At 35.9% G+C, this 23,959-nt stretch overlaps 1 long non-coding RNA gene across 2 annotated transcripts; it reads left to right on the forward strand.

Moving 5' to 3' along the window:
* Positions 1 to 9: 9 nt before the first annotated feature.
* On the forward strand, positions 10 to 15,803 carry LOC141433430 (uncharacterized). Of its 2 annotated transcripts, XR_012451926.1 has the most exons (4): positions 10 to 201; positions 2,368 to 2,454; positions 9,254 to 9,323; positions 15,771 to 15,803. It is a non-coding gene; the product is annotated as an uncharacterized lncRNA (long non-coding RNA). The 2 variants fall into 2 exon arrangements; XR_012451927.1 differs by lacking the exon at positions 2,368 to 2,454 and having other exon boundaries at positions 12 to 201.
* The last annotated feature ends 8,156 nt before the right edge of the window (positions 15,804 to 23,959 follow it).

A 23,959-nucleotide genomic window follows, 5' to 3' on the forward strand; every position in this document is an offset into this window, starting at 1 on the left:
TTTGCTGCTACAGTTGTTTCACTGAAGTGACAGCTATATTTATAACCTAAATTAGTCATCTAGAAGAGTTAAATGAAACTGGCGGTGTTAGGAATTGATGATAGTTATGTTCGCTAAATAGTTTTTATAACAAATGTTAAAGTAGTATCTATTAAATAAAATTCTCTGGGAATTGTTTAGCCGCCACTGACGCTAGCAAAGGTAAGAACCAACCTTTGTAATCCAAGAATTTATGTTAACATTTGTACACGCCCACTTTAACAATTTACTTGTTGAATTCCATTATAAATATGAGATCTGTGTGCATAAATTATTATGTTCATGAATTAATTTCATTTAGTTATATTACCTACACCTCCAAGACTTGTAGCATGATCCGAGTACCTATTAAAAATATTTCGAATAAAACCCTGTAAAAGCCGATAAACTTTCCATTTACATTGCTGCATCATTTGTTTTCCAATTAGTAAATTGAGGCCATGATGTAGTTGTAGCTATAATATCCAGTGACTGAATTGCCGTGATTAATAATTGTAATTGTACAATTCAAGGAAGGTGATTTTGGTGTAATACTGGTCTAATAATTTTGAGCTAAAAAATTTCATAGGAATGCAATTTTGTGGTTTGAAAATGGAAATTAGTTTTAAATGATGAACAATTAATTTAAAATATATTGTCAATGTTAAAATTAGAATTAAACCCCTTGATTAGGATTGAACCATTTGAGTTAGAATACAAAAATCTAGTTGGTAAGTACTTGATTTACATTTTAATTAATAATTTTATTTAAACAAAGCCTCAAAACAGCCTATATATAGTCACATAATGTAATCAGTTTCATATATCAATTTAACCTGTTGTCTAGTGCTGATGGAAATATAGGTCAGATTTAATTGTTTTATTTTGGCTTTTTTCTTTCATATACAACACTTTAAAAAGTATCTAAATAATAATCTATTAGGCAACTTTGTTTATAAATACATGAAAATAGTGTAGTTAATTTTGTGTAAGTTTTTTTAAATTTATTTTTACACATTCTTCATTAGGTTGAACAGTATGTGAGAACCAGTACTGCACAATATGAGTAGTAATATCTGTGCAGTTAAGTAATCTCTTGTCTTGGAAAAGCAAAAATTCATTTTAAGTAATGATTCCATTTACATCATGATGACTAACTATTAAGGTCAGGGTTAAATTTTCTTTACTTACAGTAACCATTCATAATTATTTGAGGTCACAGTCCTAGAATTAAGGCTTTGCTTTTGTAATGAGAAATTGAAAATTTAACCTGTGGGACACTTCACGCGCATTTTGGTTTGTAACTAACGGTTCATAATTTGCCAATTTTTGTTTTTAGTTTCAATCACCTTTTAACATTGGGTACTTGTCCAAAATTACACAAAAAAGTTGTTGGTTCCATGACGGGTTAAATATTCATAATAATACTGGTTACACTAGAATAAAAACTTCTGTTCTGTGTTCTTGTTGCTCATGATGGGGATCAAGGTCAAATATTGTAAGTTGAATGAAATAGCTACTATTTTTAAATAAACATGAATGTGTTCATTTAACAGTTTATGTACATGTCGCATCTTGGCGACAAAACTGTGACATCTGGTAATATGGCAACCGGAGATAGCACAGTTTTTATGCAAAAATATTCTAAAATAGTAATAGGTACTTTTTGATTGGGTTCGACTTATTCTATTACAATACCATTTTGTTCACATTCAACATAACGTCACTACTATTAATATTAATGTTTTTTTTCCGAGTGAACTTAGTGAACATTATTTTAAGGGTCAATTTTGTTGACATAGGTATTGATTTGAGACCGAGATTTTTCAAAATAATGACAACTGGAATATCAGCCACATACAAAAGGCTAGTTCTACAAGTGTTTCAACAGCTATCAGTACCCTTCCACATATATTGAAGAAATGATCTAAAGTTAACATAACATTTTAACATTTAATTTATCATAATAGCCATACAGATAACCAATTTCAAAGAAGAATTTATATATAGATAGCCAGTTTTTGCACTACGAAAACATTATGTCATGTCCAAAATTCCAGCTCGTCATAGATCGAACTGCCTAATAGATCTCAATTCTTTTGTCAGCAAAGTCTACAACGACGCATATTCTTAATATTGAACTTGGCTCTCATTTCACATTTATGTTTTTAATGGAATGGACCTCTTTGTACAGAAATTATTTGAATTCATCATGAATACATTGTTATTTGTAAATTACTCTATTTTCCTGCGTTTATGCTGTGTAGTTTTCTTAAATTGTGCTTTTTTATATATTTTTTTGTATCATTTGTCAATAACTTTCAGTTTTTTTTTTTTTTCTTTATACAGGGTGTCCCTAGGGTGTGCCAGACATCGACGATATACCCTCGGCAGCTGATAGGGCAGCTAATTACCTCTCACAATATGAGGTTATAGGTTAGTAAAAATGGCTTAGCTTTTGAGATACCTATCATTATTTGAAAAAAAAAACCCCTCCCCGAGCGTGGTTTTTTAAATGGCACAGCTACAAATGTGTTTTTTTAAACTTTGTTTTTGTAAAATATTCCGTAACAGTTAGGCTTTTATGTGATATAATTTATTTTCAGGATTTTAACTCTGCTTAGCTGAAAAACGACTTGAGAGCCACGTCTTACTTATTCTTTCTGTCTTCCCTTGAATTCAGCTCTTCGCAGTGAAAAAAGAAATACCTAACTACGCTGAAGTGGCATTATGCACTTAAAATAGGTACGCCTATTTCATGTATTTTTTTAAATGGTACTAAACTTACTAATTAGCCCAATAGTTTATGAGATATTGCTATTTAAGTGCAAAAAGACCTTGGAATGTGACACTGTTCTACCAACTACGAATTGAAATAAAGCGAACGCTTTAAGTAAGTACTTAATTGGGATTTACTAACCTGACTGTTGATGTTAAAGTTGTTTACTACTCACACGAACTCAATCTCGCTCGACTCATATTATTAACTACGCCTGGTAGAACTAGTGTTCAAATTATGAGGCCTTTTGCAGTTAAACAGCAATAACTTTTAAATTATTTGAAAAACTAGTAAGCAATATGATATACCATTTTAAAATCTACTATTAGATGAGCGTATTTTTATTGCATAATACCACTTTAGTGTTTTTTTTTTTTATCGCATTGGTCCAATCCAAACTTTAGGAATGAGCCTGAAAAAAAATGTAACAATTGGCGTTTAAGTCCTTTTTCAGATAAACAGGATTAAGCATAATAAAATTGTACCGTGTAAAAGTCTTATTTTTAGAATTGTTTAACAGTTTTTAGATTTCATTTATTGTTACATTTGTAGCTATGGCACAAAAAAAAACCGGCCAAGAGCGTGTCGGACACGCCCAAGATAGGGTTCCGTAGCCATTACGAAAAAAATTCAAGTAATATTATGTGCGTTATAACACAATTAAAACACTTACTACAGTCATTAAATTTATTACCAGAAAAAGAGCGACACATTTTTTGCTACTTTGGGAGCGATTATTTCCGGAAATCTTCACTTAATCAAAAAAGTTTTTGAGAAACCTTACTATCTTTTCAAAAGAGCTGTCGAACTATGTGCCACACGTTGATGCGAGTTAAAAAAACATACAATTTCTGTTACGTGTATGGAGTGCCCCTCCCTATAAATATTTATTTTTGTAATTTAACTACAAACTAAATAGCGGCTTTGACAAGACATCTGTACTCCAAATTTCGTTGATATACATCTTGTAGTTTTCGAGTATAATGCCTGTGACATACGGACGGACAGACAGACAGACGGACTTGACGAAACTATAAGGGTTCCGTTTTTGCCATTTTTGCTCCGGAAATGAAGCTGAGGGAGTATTTTTTTTCGATTTTTAGTAAAATGACTATCTCAAAAATCAAGTTATTATTACTAAACCTAAAACCTCATATTCTGAGAAGTATACCTATCAACTGTCGACGGTATATCGTCGATGTCTGGGACACCCTGTATACAATTTGTTTTCTGAACAATTTGTTTTCGCATACAAAAACTGTCATTTTATTGCGATCGCGAGTGTCAGAAACGTTAGGCAATACGGCCTCAGGATATATTTCAGGACTATCCGGGAGAACCCTATAGACTAAGTTAGGTTAGTGTTATAACAATCCTGAAGTAAAGAAAAATATCGTTCGTCCATATGAAACAGTCGAGAAATGAATCATTTGGGAAAAATATTTTCGGCGGAAATTTAGAGAACCGTGATTAACATTTACAATATTGCCTTCTATTAAAATTAAGAGAACCGTGATTAACATTTAGAATATTGCCTTATTATATTAAAATTTAGAGAACCGTGATTAACATTTACAATATTGCCTACTATTAAAATTTAGAGAACCGTGATTAACATTTACAATATTGCCCACTATTAAAATTTCCTGATATTGAATGTTATTTTTAATTTTTTCGATAGAAACAAACAAAAAATATCTATGTTTTCCTCAAATTGCTGCGGTTTTATATTTTTTCCTCCAGTATTTAGGTATCGGTGACATGGCGCTATAACTACTCGTTTCTAACTCCCACCGGCTGTCAAATTTGTTTACGCGACGTCAACTACTTATAATGACAATGCTCGTGTAAAAATATCTGGCATCGTCCTACCGGCCTTAGAAATAGAGTCGTATCAGATATACGAGTCTATACGTGCACGCTTTGTTGTGTTAGATATTGGTACTGATGACTGTACTTAACCACTTAACAAAAATGATAAATAAATAGACCCATTGAGTAATTATTGCCTACAGCTTCGTATGCAAAGATAGTATTTATAGGTATCCCGCAGAAACTGCAATTTTCCGGGATGTCACCCTATTCTACTAGTTCGGTAGATTAAAGTACCTACTCAAATTTGACATTGTTAATGTAGGTACTTAATCTTTTTTAACGTTTCTATGCAGCAAATAAAAAGAGGCGGATTAAAAAAAGTAAAAAGAAAATATTTTTTCGGTAAAAATTTCATTTTTAATACAAGTTTTTTTGCTAACTGTACTTTTTATTGATTGTACTTGCATTGTGACCAAAGCTACATTTGCATACTTACCAAATTTCAAGTCGATGCCATTAACCGTTGAAGAGTTCCGTCCTGCGAGACGATCCTGGCCGGACTACCAGGATGTCACTCCAGATTATTGTATTGTCACGAAATTTACATAATTATGCCAAATGTCAAAACAATCAGACTACTTGAAGTTGGTCGAATTTAATTTGCAAGATTTGACTACAGACAGACAACGGGACAGGTGAAACTAAATAAAAGCTTGTAATAATAAGTCTTGTAGTGTAATAGTCTAAAACCTCTTAATCAACATAAAGACCATCAGTCGGGACCCATTCAAAATGCTCTAAAATTCTCGGTCACCTGCAAGTAAGTAAGTAGGTATGAATCAAAAAAACCTTAGTTATGGAATCTTACACTGTTTTAACGTGCATACTTAACCGTCTTAATTCTTGATTATCTTATAAACAGTAAGAGTTAGGCCACTAGTGTCTTGGAGAAATTAACTTCATTTTGACCTGTTGAAAGTTCCCTTAAAGTTATCGGAAATAATAATAACACGGAATTCTAGGTGATTGACTGAAATAATTATATGTGACTGAAATAAATCAACCAGGAAATAAGCAATGTCACCTTGACTACTTGTACTGTTATCTATTATTTGCCTTGACTTTGGGGGCTAATAAAGTAGGTAAAAACAATTAATTACCATACCACCGATACCACCCAATTAGGCGGTGACGTATGAATTTCGATTAATTAAATACCAAATAATCAGTCTGAAATTAACAATCAAACCGTTAACGTAATTATGTAAACCCTGTTTCAAAAGAATTTCGAAAATTTCCATGTTTTATATTTGTTCTAAGTACCTACTTAAATAATATGAAGTGTGTGTTGTTTTATTACCTATGCAATGAAATGGCAAAAACAACGTTTTATTCTTATGTGGTTTAGTTATAATAAACCGGCCAAGTGCGAGTCGGGTGTCACCTAGTGTACTTACTTAGGGTTTCGTAATACCACACAACACTTTACTGCTAATATTCATAACACTGATAATACGTGCAACATAACATAATATTAAGATTGGTTTTTTGGAATCTTTTTGTATTTTTTATTTCAATTCAATTTTTTTTTGTTACTTTTACGGTCATCCCGTAAAACCTATAGGTATCGAAAATACAAACTGAAATATAGATGCACAGAAAAACCAGAAAAATAAGACCAGCGCTGGGAATCGAACCCAGGTCCTCGGCATTCCGTGCCGTGTGCTATACCGCTACACCACCGCTGAACAACGATACAGACACGATTTTTTCCTATGCATCTCATATCTCAGCTTGTGTTGTTTCATAGGTCAAAGCAACCCTATTTTTTTTCTGTTTTCAAATTGTTTTTATCAGCTAATCATAGTGTGAAATAAAAGGGCACAAATCTTCCGAAGAGTAATTTTATTTAGAGCTGAACTCCATTTCTCACAAACAATAAGATCAAACCAATATGAGTGACATGAATATTTCTTCTTAATAAAACGTCAATTCATTAGTTTGTCAGAAGTAGTCAGAATGATCGTTGGTCATTACTCATAACTAATTTTTCTCTGAATCCAATAATTGTTCAGAATTGTTAAAAACAAACCTAACCTAACCTATAGTTTTCTATAGGATGACCATTTAAAAATTTCAGAAAACTGTAAGGTTTCAGTGGGAAAAAAATGATAACAAAGGATGATTCGGACAAAAATAACGTTATGACTAGCGAAGAGTATGCGATCTTTGGCGCTCCCCTACGAAAAATTCTGGGATAAAAACAATCATATTATGCCCTTTCTAGGGTCTCAAACTGTCTCCATACTAAATGTCATCTCGATCGGTTCAGCGGTCTAAGCGTGAAGAGAACAAACAGGCAGAATAACTTTCGCATTTATAACATTAGTAACAACTGTTTGTCTGTCTGTCTGTCCGCGGGTAAGCTCAGAGACCGTTAGTACTAGAAAGCTGTAATTTGGCATGAATATACATATCATTCACGCTGACAAAGTGGTACAATAATAAAAAGTAAAAAAAAATTTTAGGTTACCTCCCATAGACGGAAAGTGGGGGTCTTTTTTTTTCTTGCCTAACCCTATAGTGTGGGGTATCGTGGGATAGGTATTTTAAAAGCATTGGGGGGTTGCTAAGACGATTTTTCTATTTAGTGATCTGTTTTTGAAATATTGAACTTTAAAGTGCAAATTTTCATTAAAATCGTCCACCCCCTCCATCCAACACTTTGTTGGGTGGAAAAATTTGAAAAAATTCAGAATGGTAGTAAATATATGTATCAAATTTACAAGGAAAATTATAGCGGCTAAGATTGCTTGAGACTTATTAGTAGTTTAAGAGTAAATAGCAGCCTAAGGTATAAAATAGGTATACCTATGTAAACTTGGAAGATTCCGTACACAATACCAAATCCTTGGAAAAATATTACTTGATTTTTTCGTAATGGAACGCTACGGAACCCTATCCTGGGCGTGTCCGACACGCTCTTGACCGGTTTTTTTTTCACCACAATGTGGAGAACATAAACCAAGACGTACCTACTCGTATATATATTTTCTACATCGCAGCTAACATGCATTTACGAACATTAACGCCCACGTACCTAGATCTATTAGTTGAATTGCATAGAAATTCCGGAATTTTAAGTAAATTCCTACGGAAATTTCCAAAAATACATCGTCGTCTCCAGTTAAATTTAAATTATCACTAAATTAAAACGCGTGTTTTCCCATCATACGAGTAATTAATAGTTATCTTTTCGTGAAAATTACACCCATAATAAAATCGGTAATTTCCGAACAAACGTTTTGTTTCTTTCTTTTACGTTAATTACTTCGCGGCTCTCGCATCGGGAGCGCTTGGCTCAATTCGGGCGCGCTCGGCCGGGTAGGTATAGGTAATGCATCGGCGGCCGCCCCCGCCGGGGCCAGCGACAGTAGTATGCGTTTTAAGTAGCATGACTACTGTAACGATCTTGGTAAATTTGTTTCAAGATCGCTGATTGAAGTGACAATTTCATAATTATGTAGAGAAAACGTTGATTAAAATTTAATTATTTCATATTTTTTGACAAAATTGATTTATGTTAAAGTAGCACGAATGCTGTGATTTCTCTTGCAATGTTTGACTTTGCCACACGAGGTATTATTCTAAAACTTTGTTGAATTAAAGATCTCTGATTACAGTGATAATACTATAATTTACGTAAAAGTTGATTTATGTTCAAGCTATGATTTATCTTGCAATTGACTTTGTCCAGGTATTATATTAATTAGGTTATTTTAAAATTGTTGTTGTTAGGTTGTTTTAAAATCCCCGGAATTTACTTACTTGTTACATTTATAATATGATGTTGTCTGGATTATTACCAATACAAACAAGTGAACGCATCTTAAATTAGGTAATTTTGTATAAAGATTTGATTTGATTTGGTTTAAAATTTCATAGTTTACCTCTAATTATATCTATTTTCATTAAAAATAAACGTTTTTTATTTTGTTTAACAAAAAAAGTAACTGGTCTTTGTACAGTAATTTTTAATATTTCGATAAGTCTTCAAAAATTTCGGTTTCGGTTTCGGCCGAAATCAGAAAAAAACCGAATATTCGGTTGCGGTTTCGGCTTAAAATCGTGTTTCGGTCGGACACTACTGTAAACGTAATGCCAGCAGTGCCCCTAGTGTAAGTTTTCGGTTACAAAATACGTCTCGATCGCGTTCGCGTTAAAATCTCAATTTATATGGAAACACGAACAGCGCCTCTAGCGGAACGTTTGCGATGGGCGTGTTTCCATACAAATTGAGATTTTAACGCGAACGCGATCGAGATGTATTTTGTAACCGAAAACATACACTAGGGGCACAGGTCGGTGTTTTGACGCGCCTGCCATTTCACCTCTTGTCTCGAAAAGTTAACATCCATTGTTAAGTGATGTTTTCGTGGTTATATTCTAGAATATTATATTTAACGAGAAGTTACATTAAGTTCTTAATGTAAACAAATCATTACTTACGTAATTGTTTACGGTTTGTTTCCTATTTCTAAATAACATTTGCAATTAGCATAATTTGGGACAGCGTAGTTAATTTCTAACGTTATAATCTGCGCCTTAAATATAACGATTAATAACGGCTGTGTATTGCAGGTTTCTGCTATTGCTGCACTTCACTCCGTCGGAGGCGGCGCTGTTCCCAGCAGTTTAATCGGATTGATAGGTAAGACTTTAATTTTAGCTTTAGGTTTCCTAACCAAAATAATATAACCTAACCAACTTAGAAAAGTTCAATAACCCCCGATAGTCATTTTAAATGTCCATATCTCAAAAACGGCTAGACTCGCTTTCACTTAAAAAAATCGCATCAAAATCGGTCCATCCGTTTGAGAGCTATGATGCCACAGACAAACAGACATTGGCGTTAACTTATAACATATTTCTTTTTGCGTCGTAGTTAAAAACAGTTTCGTCCTGTCCATCTATTTGTCTGTCATAGCCATTTTATTTGGAGACTAAGGGCTAAGTGGATTAAATTCCGAAGAATGGTTTAGTTAACCGCCGTTTATTTTTGTATATTGAACACTATTTGTTCCGTGTAACTCACCGGTGAGCCTAGCCTTATTGAACCACTAGCTGTAGACCGCGACTCCATCCGCGAAGAATTCGTTTATCGCTATCCCGCGGGCACTGCAATTTTTCGGGATTAAAAACTATCCTAATATGTATGTCCTTCCCGGGACTTAAACTATGTAGTTTTATACTGAATTTCATCTAAAACGGTTCAACCGTTTAGGGGCCAATCAACTATTTTACCGACACTTTTGGGCGTCTCCTGCATTACCAAAATTGTCTCTGGCGTTACCAAAAAATCGTACTTCCAACACGATATTTCACAGTTTAATAGGTTGAACTTACGTAGGATGACATGTATTCATGTACACCATCTATTAAATTACAGAAAAAACATGTTTACTTACAAAAATCTGCAATTGTTTGAAAAATGTCGCGGACATATTAGTGCGGGTAAAAAAGTTGATTGGCCCTTAGACGTGAAGAGGTAACAAACAAAAAGACTACAAACTTTCGAATGAATAATAATCAGTGGTAGGTATTCTGGCCACAGGGGACGCCCGTGAGCCGCGTGAGAGGTCCATTGTAAAATTAAATGCTTCTTATAAGGCGCACGCAGTACAGTATCAAATAAAATCCGTGTAGGTAGTGTAGAAGTGAGCTACAAGTCTCTGGAGCCGAACGGCTGGCATGCTTTGAAAATACAACAAAAACGTATACTTTTTACCAATTCGATTATACATTGGCACCGGTTCACTAATATGTTGCATTGCATAAAATCGAATCTCATAATTTCGTTTCTCATAACCTTGAGGAGAATCATCATATTGCCGAATTACTTTTCGCATATATTTTTCTCATACTGTCGTTTCTCATAAATTTTGTAAAGCAGAATATTAACATCACATATATCGATGAGAATAATGTTAATATGTTCGAACTGCTACGCAGAAAGACATCTCATAACATTACTTTGCATAAGGATAATAAAAATGGCTCAGTATAATGCTGAAGCGTTAAAAACACCCCAGTGTTGTTTTAATTGTAATGTAGTTCTATATTAACCTAACCTTTATTGGCAGCAGTAAGATTCTGGCGCTTCGCCGGCCGCTGCCGCGGCACGCTCGCTTCGCTCGCTTGGCTCGTATGCTGTTGTGTCCGCAGTTCTAACCTAACCCAACCTACTATGTAGCTGCTGTTCTGTTTTGGCGCTTTGCCTGCTGCTGTTACAGCACGGTTACTTTGCTGGCCTTACTTTAACCTTAACCCATTCTTAAGGTAGCTGTTACTGTCCTCTGTTGCTGTCCTCTAACCATGTCATTACGGCATGTTAAAGTCAGCGCTATTTAAAATTCCGTGAAAATACAAAAGTCCAAAGTATTTTGCTATGCCATTATGCCATATAAAAATCGGCGATACTAATGTTCTTTTAGTTAATATTCTGCAGAAGTATATTCGGCGATAAGAGTGTTCTGACATTTAATGTTCTGAGAAATGACTATTATTCGAATTGATAATTATGGAAAGTTATGATTATGCAAAAGTATCATTAGGCTAAAAAAAATATGAGATACCTGTTATGCGAATTGTATTTCGGAGAATCGATGTTATGCAAGATAAAGGGAAACCATTGGCACCATGTACCTACCTAGATGTGATAAATATTTTCGACCACATCGTTAAAATCGAAAATATTATTTTATTTAAGTAGCGCTAAAAAAACCACAAAAATATACTGAAATATAAAAGAATATTACATTTTCTTCATTAGCAAATATAATCACTGACATTTTATTACAAAGTCGCAAGTTTATTTAAGTGTTTTTTTTTTCTTCTGCTGTATTATGTATATGTAACATACAGGTAGTTGGTAGTTCATTATTGTATTTATACTCCATGTATTAAAGTTGCGTGCGATCTGTCCAAAACGCCGTCAGTAACCGACGGCGTGCCGACAAGCGACCGACCGGCCACCGGTCGCGGACGCCTGGGTCGCTCTACCCATCTGCCGTTCGGTCGATTTTGCACGCTCGCCACATCATAATAACACTGATGGACAACCTGAAAATCAAAGCAGTTGTGTTCTTAGAAAAAAGAAAAGTGATGAAATTCTTGCTTTACTGATAGACAACGAGAGACAGAATTAATTTAAGTAGTTAGAAATGAATGTGAAATAAGTAGTTACTAGTTTAAATTGTCTTTGTATACACGGGTAGCCACCTGAAATAATCAAAGTATCACTAATGTTTTCCGCACCCCATGCTTAATTTACGGATATGCACGGCACTAGATTAATGAGCAACCGCGTTTTGCTATTTACCATTTTTCATTTTTCATCCTAAACGTCCTGATGGGTGACATTCGCTTGTCACAAACGTCGGACGCGGGCGTTGGGTCAGTGAGACCGCGCTAGGGTTTCTGTACCCTTAGTGTAAGTTTTCGTTTAAAAAATACGTCTCGATCGCGTTCGCGTTAAAATCTCAATTTGTATGGATGGATACACGAACATCGCAAACGTTCCGCTAGAGGCGCTGTTCGTGTTTGCATACAAATTGAGACTTTAACGCGAACGCGATCGAGACGTATTTTGTAACCGAAAACGTACACTAAGGGCACTGCTCGAGCTTTCTCGAACTCGAGAAAACTCGAGAAGTTTGGCTTCACTTGAGACGAGAAAAAAAATACCGGAACTAGAGAATTCTCGAGTTCCTAATTTAAATGTGCCAGATGCTAAGTCAAAAGAAGGCTAATAATTTGTCGATTCTAGTTTAAAAACCTAATTAACCGTCACGCGTCCCAGAGACTACATTAGTCCCTAACTTTTAATTACATCCACGGTACATCAAAAATCATGACTATTCATGACTAAAATCGAAATTAATATTGAAGTAAGTTCCCAATCCGCACTGGGCCGCGTGGGAACTATGGCCCAAGCCCTCTTGTTCTGAGAGGAGGCCTGTGCCCAGCAGTGGGACGTATATAGGCTGGATGATGATGATGATGAGATGCTAAGTAAAGTACTTATTAATTAAAATTAGATAGCTTAGTATTCTCTCCACACAAAAAAAGCCATAGGCATTTTTATTTGCACTCCCAAAAATTGTTAATTCTCGTATACATAGTTAATATATTAATCTGTTCAGTTTATTCTTGAGTTTTGATTATTACGTGTCTAAGATTATTTTTGTTCCTTGCCTTACCTTAATAAGATGTAGTAAAAGTAACAAAAAAATCAAAAATCTGACTACTTTAAAAAAAACGAAAAGCAAGAAAATAAATATAGTGGTCTAGATAGATCTCTGTTATGTAGCTTAACTTAAAGTTGAATAGTTGGGGGCCATTCATCATCATCAAAAAAAACTGCTGAGCTGGTCACGAGTGCGGAAACTGAATTTTGTTGTTTGGGTATTTGGTCATTTTTTTGTTTTTTTTTCATACTTTTTTGATATTTTTGTGAAAATGGTCAATTAAAATAATACCTACTTATACATATATGTAGAACAAACTTCAATATTAATTTCGATTTTAGTCATGATTTTTGATGTACCGTGGATGTAATTAAAAGTTAGGGACTAATGTAGTCTCTGGGACGCGTGACGGTTAATTAGGTTTTTAAACTAGAATCGACAAATTATTAGCCTTCATTTGATACCTACCCATATTGTTACAATACAAAATATTTCTTTTTAATTTCTCCGACATATTTTTATTCGTGAACGCCTGAAATAATACATATCTTATGTCACTCCGTTAGTTATGAAGAATGAAATGATACCTGACTAATGCTAAAATCAGTCCAGCTTTAGGCTACAGCGAAGACCAAAGAAATGGACATACATACATACTACGCTTGAAAAAAATAACCTTCCTCCGGGAAGTCGGGAGAAAATACGACAAAATTATAATTATGGTGCAATAAAAACGTCACAGATTAAAAAAATATTTTATTTCATGGTTTTTATTGAAGTTTTTATAAAAGAATCGAGAACCCGAGAAAACTCGAGAAATTACCCTAGTGAAAAAAAAAGCCGTGGTGGCCTAGTGGTTTGACCTATCGCCTCTCAAACAGAGGGTCGTGGGTTCAAACCCCGGCTCGCACCTCTGAGTTTTTCCAAATTCATGTGCGGAATTACATTTGAAATTTACCACGAGCTTTGCGGTGAAGGAAAACATCGTGAGGAAACCTGCACAAACCTGCGAAGCAATTCAATGGTGCGTGTGAAGTTCCCAATCCGCACTGGGCCCGCGTGGGAACTATAGCCCAAGCCCTCTTGTTCTGAGAGGAGGCCTGTGCCCAGCAGTGGGACGTATATAGGCTGGGATGATGATGATGATGATGAATTCTCGAAACTCGAGCACTAAATCGCTGTCAAATGAGAAAAAAAAAACAAAGAAAAGAAAACGGGTACTTATCAAACAGCCCTCGTATAGGTATGTATGTTCGTGCGCCTTTGTTTTAACCCCCGACGGAAAAGGAGGGGTGTTATAAGTTTGACCGCTATGTGTGTCTGTCTGTGGCACCGTACCTCTTAAACGGGTGGACCGATTTCAATGTGGTTCTTTTTATTTGAAATCAAGTTTTCTAGCGATGATTCTTAGACATGTTTCATCAAAATCGGTTTAGCCGTTTTTGAGATATTGAACTTTGAAGTGACAAAGTCGGGGGTTTTCCAACTTTTACCTTGCTCGCGCGTTCTAACACTTCTAACAAACTTGATTTTTTTTTTACAACACTGCAGATATTGACGTAAATTGAAAAACGGCATATCTGAGGTAAGGTCCTTCAAGTTCGTCAGGCCAAGCGACAAACAAGATTTTAGAATTTTTTGGTGACGTCGTGATGACGCAGGGGATCGCGGAACTAGTATCGGCGCACCGTGCGCTCGCGCCGTCAGTCGTCGCCCGCCGCGCATGGACGTCGGCTTCACCGTCGTCCAAACACGACACGCGAAACTAAACACGCGTATTTTGTATTCACTACGTGCATTTAACAGGCACGCGCCTTTTAAAAGGACTGCGCTATCCTTTTTCCATTCGCACCGCGCTTCGATCGGATAGCTTTAAAACGTAAGTAACACGAAAAATGTAAATGTTATTTTCAATTTTCATATTCATTTAGAAGTATGTACTTAATGTTTTACTAATACTAACTGTTGGTTGCTACGACGAAAACTTAACACTTCAGTTATACGTATGCGTGACAAATTACACAAACACTAAACATTTAAATTAATTAAAAAGTGTGTGAAATTAATTTTTGGCGACCGTCTATCTCATGTCATGTGTATTATGTGGGTTTGTTTTAATTAACTTAAGTTGTCGCACTAGGTGTAAGTATATCGATATAGAAGGATATAGAAGGGTGCATTGTATGATTAAATAGACTCGCATGCCGACAACAGTAAGCTTATCAACTACAAATGAAGCTACTAAATAGGTACGTATTAAAGGACACCAGACGGAAGAAACATCGATAAAAATTAATAAAAAATTATGTTACCATTATCAGAGTCACATAACGAAATAACCAGCCAAGGGTTTCGTACCACTGCACCAAAAAATCTCGTTTGTTGAAGCCCCTTTTTTTTTATTAAGTAGTCGTATTATCTCAATTTTTTTACGTTGTAAATTAACAATTTAGTTAAAAATGGTTACGACGTGTGAATTACACTTATTCTAGTGCGATTTTCATTGTTTATCCAAAAAAAATATTCTTTCGATATTTTAATGCAAACGACCCAAACCAATCGTCTAATATCGTTTCGAAATCAAAATTCCAAACTCGTTCAGTTATTTTGTTGCAATATCGCCATCGTGAAATATTTTCGTAATACCATTTATTATACCTGGGATTCCCAATCTTTTTTATACTACGAGTCTCGTTACATGCCGTATTTAAGACCGTGCCGTGAGACAATGCTACAGTTTGGGAACACCGTACTAGAGCATTTATCACTGTTTCGCCTAAACGTCAAAAAAGTCTATTTAACAGGATGAAAATCATTAACATATTATTATCTTCTCGAAGTATCCAAGTTGCTCGCCACTACCAAGTTAATTGATGTTTTTTTTTGTTGACTATACATTTTGTTGACAGTACTTGCATTGTCATCCAATCTACACACCCGTACCAAGTTTCAAGTCAATACCATAAACCGTTCCGTCCTGTCAGACGATTCTGAAACGTGAAATTGTGTAAGGTTCCGTATGTTAGTACCCTTTTAGCTTATTGGTTTCCCTGTATAAAAAACTCTTTCTCTTAAAAAATATATCAAAAAGAAAAAATACTGATTTTTAAAAACCAAAATCTAGAGAAGCACACACACACACACACACACACACACACACACACACGCGCGCACACACACACACGCGCGCGCACACACACACACACACACACACACACACACACACACACACACACACACACACACACACGCACACACACACACATATACACACACTCACCATCCAATCATACACACACCTCAAGTAAGTTCAAACTATGTACTTTTATTACTTTTAGAGATTTTGTATTTTTTAACCGACTTCAAAAAAGGAGGAGGTTCTATGTTCCAATGTTTGTATTTTTTTTATGTATGTTCGCCGATTACTCGGTCAATTGTGGACCGATTTTCAAAATTATTTTTTTAATCAAAAGATATTACTTTTTTTATTCTTCTGAGGTGGTCCCATTGTCACCAAGTCAAGATCTGCTGATGGGATCCTAGGGAAATCGAGGGCAAACCTCAAATTGTATAGGCACACCTGTGGCCACTGTCAGGGTAGAACAGTGAGACCCTAGGGGTTCAATTTGAGTAAAACGAATTTAGGTTTCAGACGTTTATTTAGCCCCTAAGGCTTTTCTGACAGAATAGAAATAAAAATAAAAAAACTCGAGGGTCGCGGATACGAAAGAGTTGAGTTGGAATGCGTTTCTTCTGGAGAGGCTTCCCTGGACTAGAGTCCGAAGCGCAGGTCGCCGGTGCTGGACAAAGGCTGGAGGCAGTAGGGGCTCCAGGGCCAGCAAGCAGTAGCAGTCCTTTCAATAGCGGAAGGACAGGGGCTTCGGTTTCAGGCAGCCGTGCAGGTGTTGGTGAAAACGGTAAGGGGTTCAGTCCCAGACGAAGCGTTGGCAGGCCTCCCACCAGGTGGACTGACGACATCGTGAGAGTAGCGGGAAACCGGTGGATGCAAGTGGCGAGTTGTCGTTCATTGTGGCGTTCTAAGGGGGAGGCCTTTGTCCAGCAGTGGACGTCTTCGGGCTGATGATGATGATGATGACCTATGGTGATTTTGACATTTTTAGCACTAAGATGAGCATTTACATTTAAAACGTATCATTTGGTAACCTGGACCTGATGAAGAAGACCGTAGACGACCAATGGAACTCATCAAAGCTAAGTAATGCTTGCTCGTATATAAACGATCCTGATTAATATACCTAGATAAGCGACCAAGAAGAAGCTTTAAGTTAATGATTCTTTCGAACTGATCTGATGCTGAAGCCAGAAGGTTGGCAACGGAACTCTGTTATAAAACAACGTAGCTAAGTCGTGTTTGGGCTTAATGGAATCGTTGTAAGATGTACTTTGGCTACGAATCACTAAAAAGTGAGAAATAAAATAAAATTGTAACAAAAAAGTAAAACCGACTGCAAAAAAAAAAATATGGAACCGACTACAAAAACCTTGAAAACATTTTTCTAGGTACGTAGGTACTAGCTCGAAGTCGGTGACTCAGCACGACCCAGCAGGAGGGATTAAAACCCATAGTATGTAGGACTGTATGTAGGTGAGGTAGACTACTATTGTTCCACTCCTGCTGGCTCGTGCTGAGGCACCGCTTCGAGCTAGTATGTACCTAGAAAAATGTTTTCAAGGGTTTTGTAGTCGGTTCCATATTTTGTTATTTATTTTTATTTTTTGGAGTCGGTTTTACTTTTTTGTTCAAAAAAATCTTTTTTAAGACATCATTCATTTGGCACTCGCGATACAGACCCAAAGTCTAGTGCGAAGGCCGTCGAAAAGTCAGACGATGTTATTTGTATTTTATTCAAATTTGTAATTCGGTAATTTTTTGTGCACTATGTAAATTTATTGCTAAATAAAAATTATTCCTATTCTCTAAAATATATTTAATGGTTACTTCATCGTAATCTTTCATAAAAAATGCATTTAAATTCGTTCTTTTTCTAAAACTTAGTCATATCTTCCCACGGGAGTGAGGGTCCCCCTTGAATATTTCTGCGTCAGTTCTACAATAGCCCGACAACGGCTCTAAATACGCCGAATTCAGAACCGGACAGTGCGGCAGTTTAACCTTTTCCTATTTTTAATATCATCAGTTTAAAACGCTTCGCACTTACGCAAACTAATACCATCTTCAAGTTAAATTATCAAACAAAACATTCACGTGTCCTGTATCTTAACAGTGAAATAAAATACTTCTGGGAGATTTTTTGGAAACCTCTTACCTTGCGGCGGATAATCGGATAACATTGAACTTAAATGCTGTCGTTCAGAATTTTAAACTTGTAAATACACTCGATTGTAGTGGAATGAGGACGGTCCTAATTTACTACTTGACAGTTCGGTCGTCTTCTGTTACATAAGAGGTCGGCGTAGGCTTTGCGCGTCAAATTGATATGGCAGCATGTTGACTTTACGCAATGTCCAGCCTCGCGCTATTAAATCTCCTGCGCAATCAATATATTCTTATCCTTGTGGCTAAATACCGCGCATTAAAAAAAAAAACAAAGAAAGAAAAATATTTTTCGCTTCTCGTGCTCGTAAAGTTCGTGCTTGTGCTGGATCCAGGCGACATCAATTTCATTTCAACACAAAGTCAATTTACTTTTTATGCTCTAGTGCATAAAGTTAAAATCTTTGTCTAAGACCAAAATTATAATTGCCAGCAATGTACAGCAAAGTAAATTGACAAGGAAGTGTAAATGACAGCCGACAGATGCTTTGATTATTACTTGTCAATTTACTTTGCTGTACATTGCTGGCAATTATAATTTTGCTAGAATGTTAACTAAAATTAATTAAGTTTATTAATTAAATTGATGTCAAGGTTAACTTACAGAAATACGTTACTTTAACCTCCGTTATAAAAAAAGCCTAGCTGCCGGTAACACACTGTATAGTAATGCATGAAAAATAAAAGGCACATAGTAAGTGAACATCTGTTTCCACTTGCTATTTCATCACCTCGCAATCGAAGTGAAAAGCAGTGTAAAACTCGAGCATTAAACCCATTTTCCCCTCGACGTGTCTATCCACCCTCGCCGTACCTGCTCGGGTGGCTATATGAACGCCACGGGTAAAATGGCTCGTTTTATGCTCTCGTTGTACAGTCTACTATTATTACAGTTCCAAGAATACACCACTACCTGACAATAACAAGAAAGTTAACAATATTAATACAAGTTATGGTTTACAAACACGAACGATTTACTTGCACTTCTAAAAAGATCTTGCAAACTTTTAGCGTGAACTTTTTGAGTGGCCTTTGCCATTTGTTTGCCGGCTTCTGTAATATGGTTGTAATTTCTTACAAGTATGAAGGAGATAAATAAATGTACTTAATGTAAGAAAATAATGTCATGTACATATGTATAATGTAAGTCAGTATCGCTAGGTTAGCTGCCACTTGACCACCAAACTCAACGTTCACCTAGAAATATCTCGTTTGATCCAATTAACAAGAATACCGCGCTGGAATTGGTTTTGGTTCATACGAGCCGGAGCTACTGATAGAATGACGCACAGGAACAGACAAAGCAGATAAAAGATAATAGCTTTAGGGGCAGTTTCACCATTCATTGTTTAGTGTTAACTGACGGTTAAATGTGATGCCGTCTCCGTCTATTCGAACAAAACAAATAGAGATGGCATCACATTTAACCGTCAGTTAACAGTAATCAATGGATGGTGAAACAGCCCCTTAAACTGATAATGCGATGTCTGAAAACTATTATAATCGACAGCTAAAATAAAGGTTACATGGTCAAAGTATAAAATATCGAAATTATTCCTGTATGAAGACCATATCGATGAATTATATAGTCGACTGACTACGGTGCCTCATATAGTCGACCTCACCTACACTATATTGAGCTTCAATCACTCCTGCTGGCTCGTGCTGAGGCACAGACTTCAAACTAGTAGAAAATTATTTTCAAGGTTTTTGAAGTCGGTTCCATTTTTTGTTACTTATAAAAAACTTTCTTATTTGTAGCCAAAGTGCATCTCACAACGATTCCATTAAGCTCAAACACGGCATAGTTATATAACTGTATAACAGAGTACCGATCCTACGGTCTTCTTTATCAGGGTCCAGTTCACCAAATTATACTTTCTGAATTTACATACTTGACTTGGTATTAAAAATGCCGAAATCGCTATACAATTTCCCGGTGTGCTTTGAAAATTCGAGGGTTGCCCTCGATTTCTCTAAGATCTCATCATCAGATCCTGACTTGGTGTCAATGGGACCTCTCGGAAGTATGTCCTTTAGAGCTAAAAAAGAATTTTGAAATTCGGCCCACAATTGGCGGAGTTATCGCGTAACAAACAACAAAAAAAAAAAACATAAGAATTGGGAACCTCCTCCTTTTTTTGAAGTCGGTTAAAAAGTCATCGAAACTTATAACGAACGGTTTAATTATGGAAAGTATTAAGTCGAATGGTTAGGTTAGGTAGGTACGAGTATCTAACATATCTATATACTCGTATGCCTACTTAACAGAATGAAAGTTCAAATGTAGATTTCTCCGAGCTGATACGAAAAAGACTAACATCGAAGGTATGAACAACGTGTAAATAGTTCATTGTTTTAAATCTACATTTCAAAATTCAAAAATATTTAAATATTTATAGGTTGTGGGTTATAGTATACACCAACATAGAGTTGATTTGCGACTAAAAATAAAATTTACTACAAAAAGATTAAGACAATGTCAGAGTTATAGCTCATGTAGGTAAAAAAAATTATGGGTCAAAATTATAGAATTCTAGAATTAAATTCAAAATAATCAATAAGAAATTTAATAAATTAATTAAACAAATAATAACAATTGTAATAATGTCAATAATGTTTCGATTCATAATAATTCATAATAATCATATCAGAACATTCAATAGGAAAAATACTTAATACTAAGACAATCTATTCATAAAAATTAATAATAATCGCGTCAGAACATTCAATAAGCAAAAATTAAATAATAAGACATAATGTAACAGTGTAGCTATGATGATGTCACAAATTTTCAGGTTTAAAATGATCACCCACACTATACTTAGTACTTTTTTTTTAAGCAATAGTTAAAAGTTTTTCATCACACTTGCTCGTAAACAGTGTCGTAACATACAGGCTACCTTAGTTGCAACCCCCCAAATAAAACCCTCGACCTTAATGTGCTTGTCATGAAACCCATGGGCGGTAAATGAGTCATTGCGCGTACACATTGTCTTGCCATGAAGCTCAAGGTCGGTAAATGAGTCTGTGCCCGTACTGATGGAGCTGCGCGCGCTGCTGCAGGACCACATGGACCACCACATGCACACGCACGTTGTGGCGCATGCCGAGGGAGGTAGAGGGCGACGTTGCCAAGAGCACAGCCTAAGGTATCGCCAATATTTGGAAGAATTATATTTTTTCTTTTACAAATATAAAATTTTACTTGCAAATGTGATGAAAAACATTCTATGTCGCACGGGCGGTACTAGAATTACGAACATCGACTCATTAAAGCCCTCAGTCTTCGACTTCGTGCTTCTAATAGACTCTCGTTCGTAATTCCTTATTTACCGCCCTTAAGACACAATGCACTATTGTTCTGAACTCTGGGAAGTCAAAAGAATCTTTATATTATTCGGCAGGCGGTTGAAGGTTTTTACTGACATGCTCAAGATGCTATTGCGATGATGTGCTGATTTATTTATTGGACCGCTCACATCGCAAACATCGCTATTTTAAAATTGCAAATTTACCTACTATTCTCTTACATGACAGTTATGTTTATTTTTGCACAAATCACTTTTGAACATTCGACGTTTGGCATTTCAGTCGTAGGCATTTTAAACGTCGACGTAATATTTTAATTGCTTCATATCCTAAATTTCGATATTTTGATCATCGCTATTGTCATAGTCGATATAGGTATTGGCTACATTATCGCAATAGGCAATGCCTGTAATGATAATTGTTTAAATTTTGAAATAAATAAGTAAATAAAAACAAAAATAATATTTTTCGATATTCAAATAAATACGCGCCAAAAATTGTGACTTGGACTCAAATTGTGACTTGGACTTAAGGCCTGCATTATAGATTTGAATTTCGGATTTGAGGGGGTGAAGCATGACTACAATAAAACTCGACTGCGGGCGTCCAGCGCAACGCACGCGCGTCTGTCACGCAGCCCGTTGACGGCCTTATTCTGTTCGTATCCGTATTCTGGTTAATGTGAGTTCCGGATTTTTCGTTAAAATTATAATTACACAATTTTCGGTTTAATTAAGAAATTCTTCGTTTAATGTAAATAGTCTTGGTAATAAAGAAATAATTTATGCCTCTTCATGCCCACAGTTTAATTTGTAATGTAGGTAATGGATAGACATTAAGACTGAATAGGTAGACATGACTAAATGAAAATACATAAATAGATCAATACAAATTAAAAAAAAACAATTTTATTTTAATCTGAAAATCTAGATTACAAGCTAGGCAAATCTATACATATAATAAAACAGTAAAGAAAAAGTTGTCTGTTCACTTTTAACAAATCAAATCAAATCGTTTATTCAGTAAATAGGCCGCAATGGGCGCAATTTTTTAAACTACCAGCGCTTTCGGAAAGACCATCATTGCCAGGAAAAATGCGCAGCAAGAAACTTGGCAGAGAGTCACTTTTTCAAAATGTAATACTTTAAAACTACAGTATACAACCCTACCCAAACCATACAGTCAAAAAAATGAATGTAGGAACCATGTTCTTAGTACCATAACACAAGCTTTGCTAAGCTTACTTTGGGACTAGGTCAATAGGTGTGAAATTTCCCGTGATATTTATTTTATTTTATTTATTTTATGTTCTAAGAAACATGTGCGAGCTGTAGCCAAAGATAAAAATATGTCTTAGCGCACAGAACAACTTTGTCAGATATAAAGATTATGAGTATGCGTAAAGTAGTTATTGCATCAATACAAAAATACAAGTCAGAACACCAGAAACCAGAAGCAATAAGAGGTTGCATGAAAAAACATTTTTGCAACTCACACGTAGCTGTTTTCCACGACTTGGCCTCACTAATTCGCGGAGGAGCAAGACAGATATTCCATTTTTTTATTTTTTTTTTCAATAAGAGGTTTTAGAAACGCAGTTAAAAACTCCGAAGTTCAGAACTACATCAGAACTGCGTAAGAACTGCACTCCGATTGCCTAAAATGGCAGTCCTCTGACAGTCGGGTGCAGTGCTGATGCAGTTGCACTAACTGCGCAATAACTCCCATTTTGCAGCCGGATTCCAGTTGGAGTGCATGTTTTTGTCAATAATTTACTAGTGCAACAAATGCGACCATCTTATTTTATAAAATAATTTATGTTAAATAACTTGGCTGAATGCAAGATATTGACCTTTTGCCTGCAATTAATGAGAAAATTGAAACTGTTGTGTCACTATCAGAAATGTCAGTGAATCTGACAAAGGGATCAAGCAAGGCTACTACGAAACTTGAAACTCGAAGTTCGTGTCGTGCGGTCCCTCTGACACTTATACTATTTAATACGAGAGCGAGAGGGACGGTACGATACGAACTTCGAGTTTCGTAGTAGCCGCAAGGTTCGCCGCATGTTCGCCGTGAGTAGTATAGGTTATACAACGTGCCTACAATTTGTACCTATGGCAGTCGCGGTAGAATCTGGACGAAGCCGTCCGCATCCGTGAGCGCCAACCAGCTTGCGGTCGTAGTACGAATGTGAAATCCGCTCAGCAGGGCTACTACGAAAACTCGAAGTTCGTGGGTTGCGGTCCCTCTGATACTTATACTATTTACAGTGGCGTAGCTACCAAGGGGCTAGGCGGCGCAGTGCCCCGGGCCCTCAAGCTCAGGGGCCCTCGAAATTCTGCTTTATAGCTGATGATAAAGTTGCTTAGAAAGTATTTGTATATATAATGATTTTACTTCAAAAAACCTTACCAGTTTTGATAGCAGTGGGCCCATTTTTTATTTGCCCCAGGGCCCTAGGTTACCCTACGCCACTGACTATTTAGT

Source organism: Choristoneura fumiferana, chromosome 12, assembly GCF_025370935.1.
Source record: "Choristoneura fumiferana chromosome 12, NRCan_CFum_1, whole genome shotgun sequence".
In the NCBI taxonomy this organism is placed as follows: Eukaryota; Metazoa; Arthropoda; class Insecta; order Lepidoptera; family Tortricidae; genus Choristoneura; species Choristoneura fumiferana.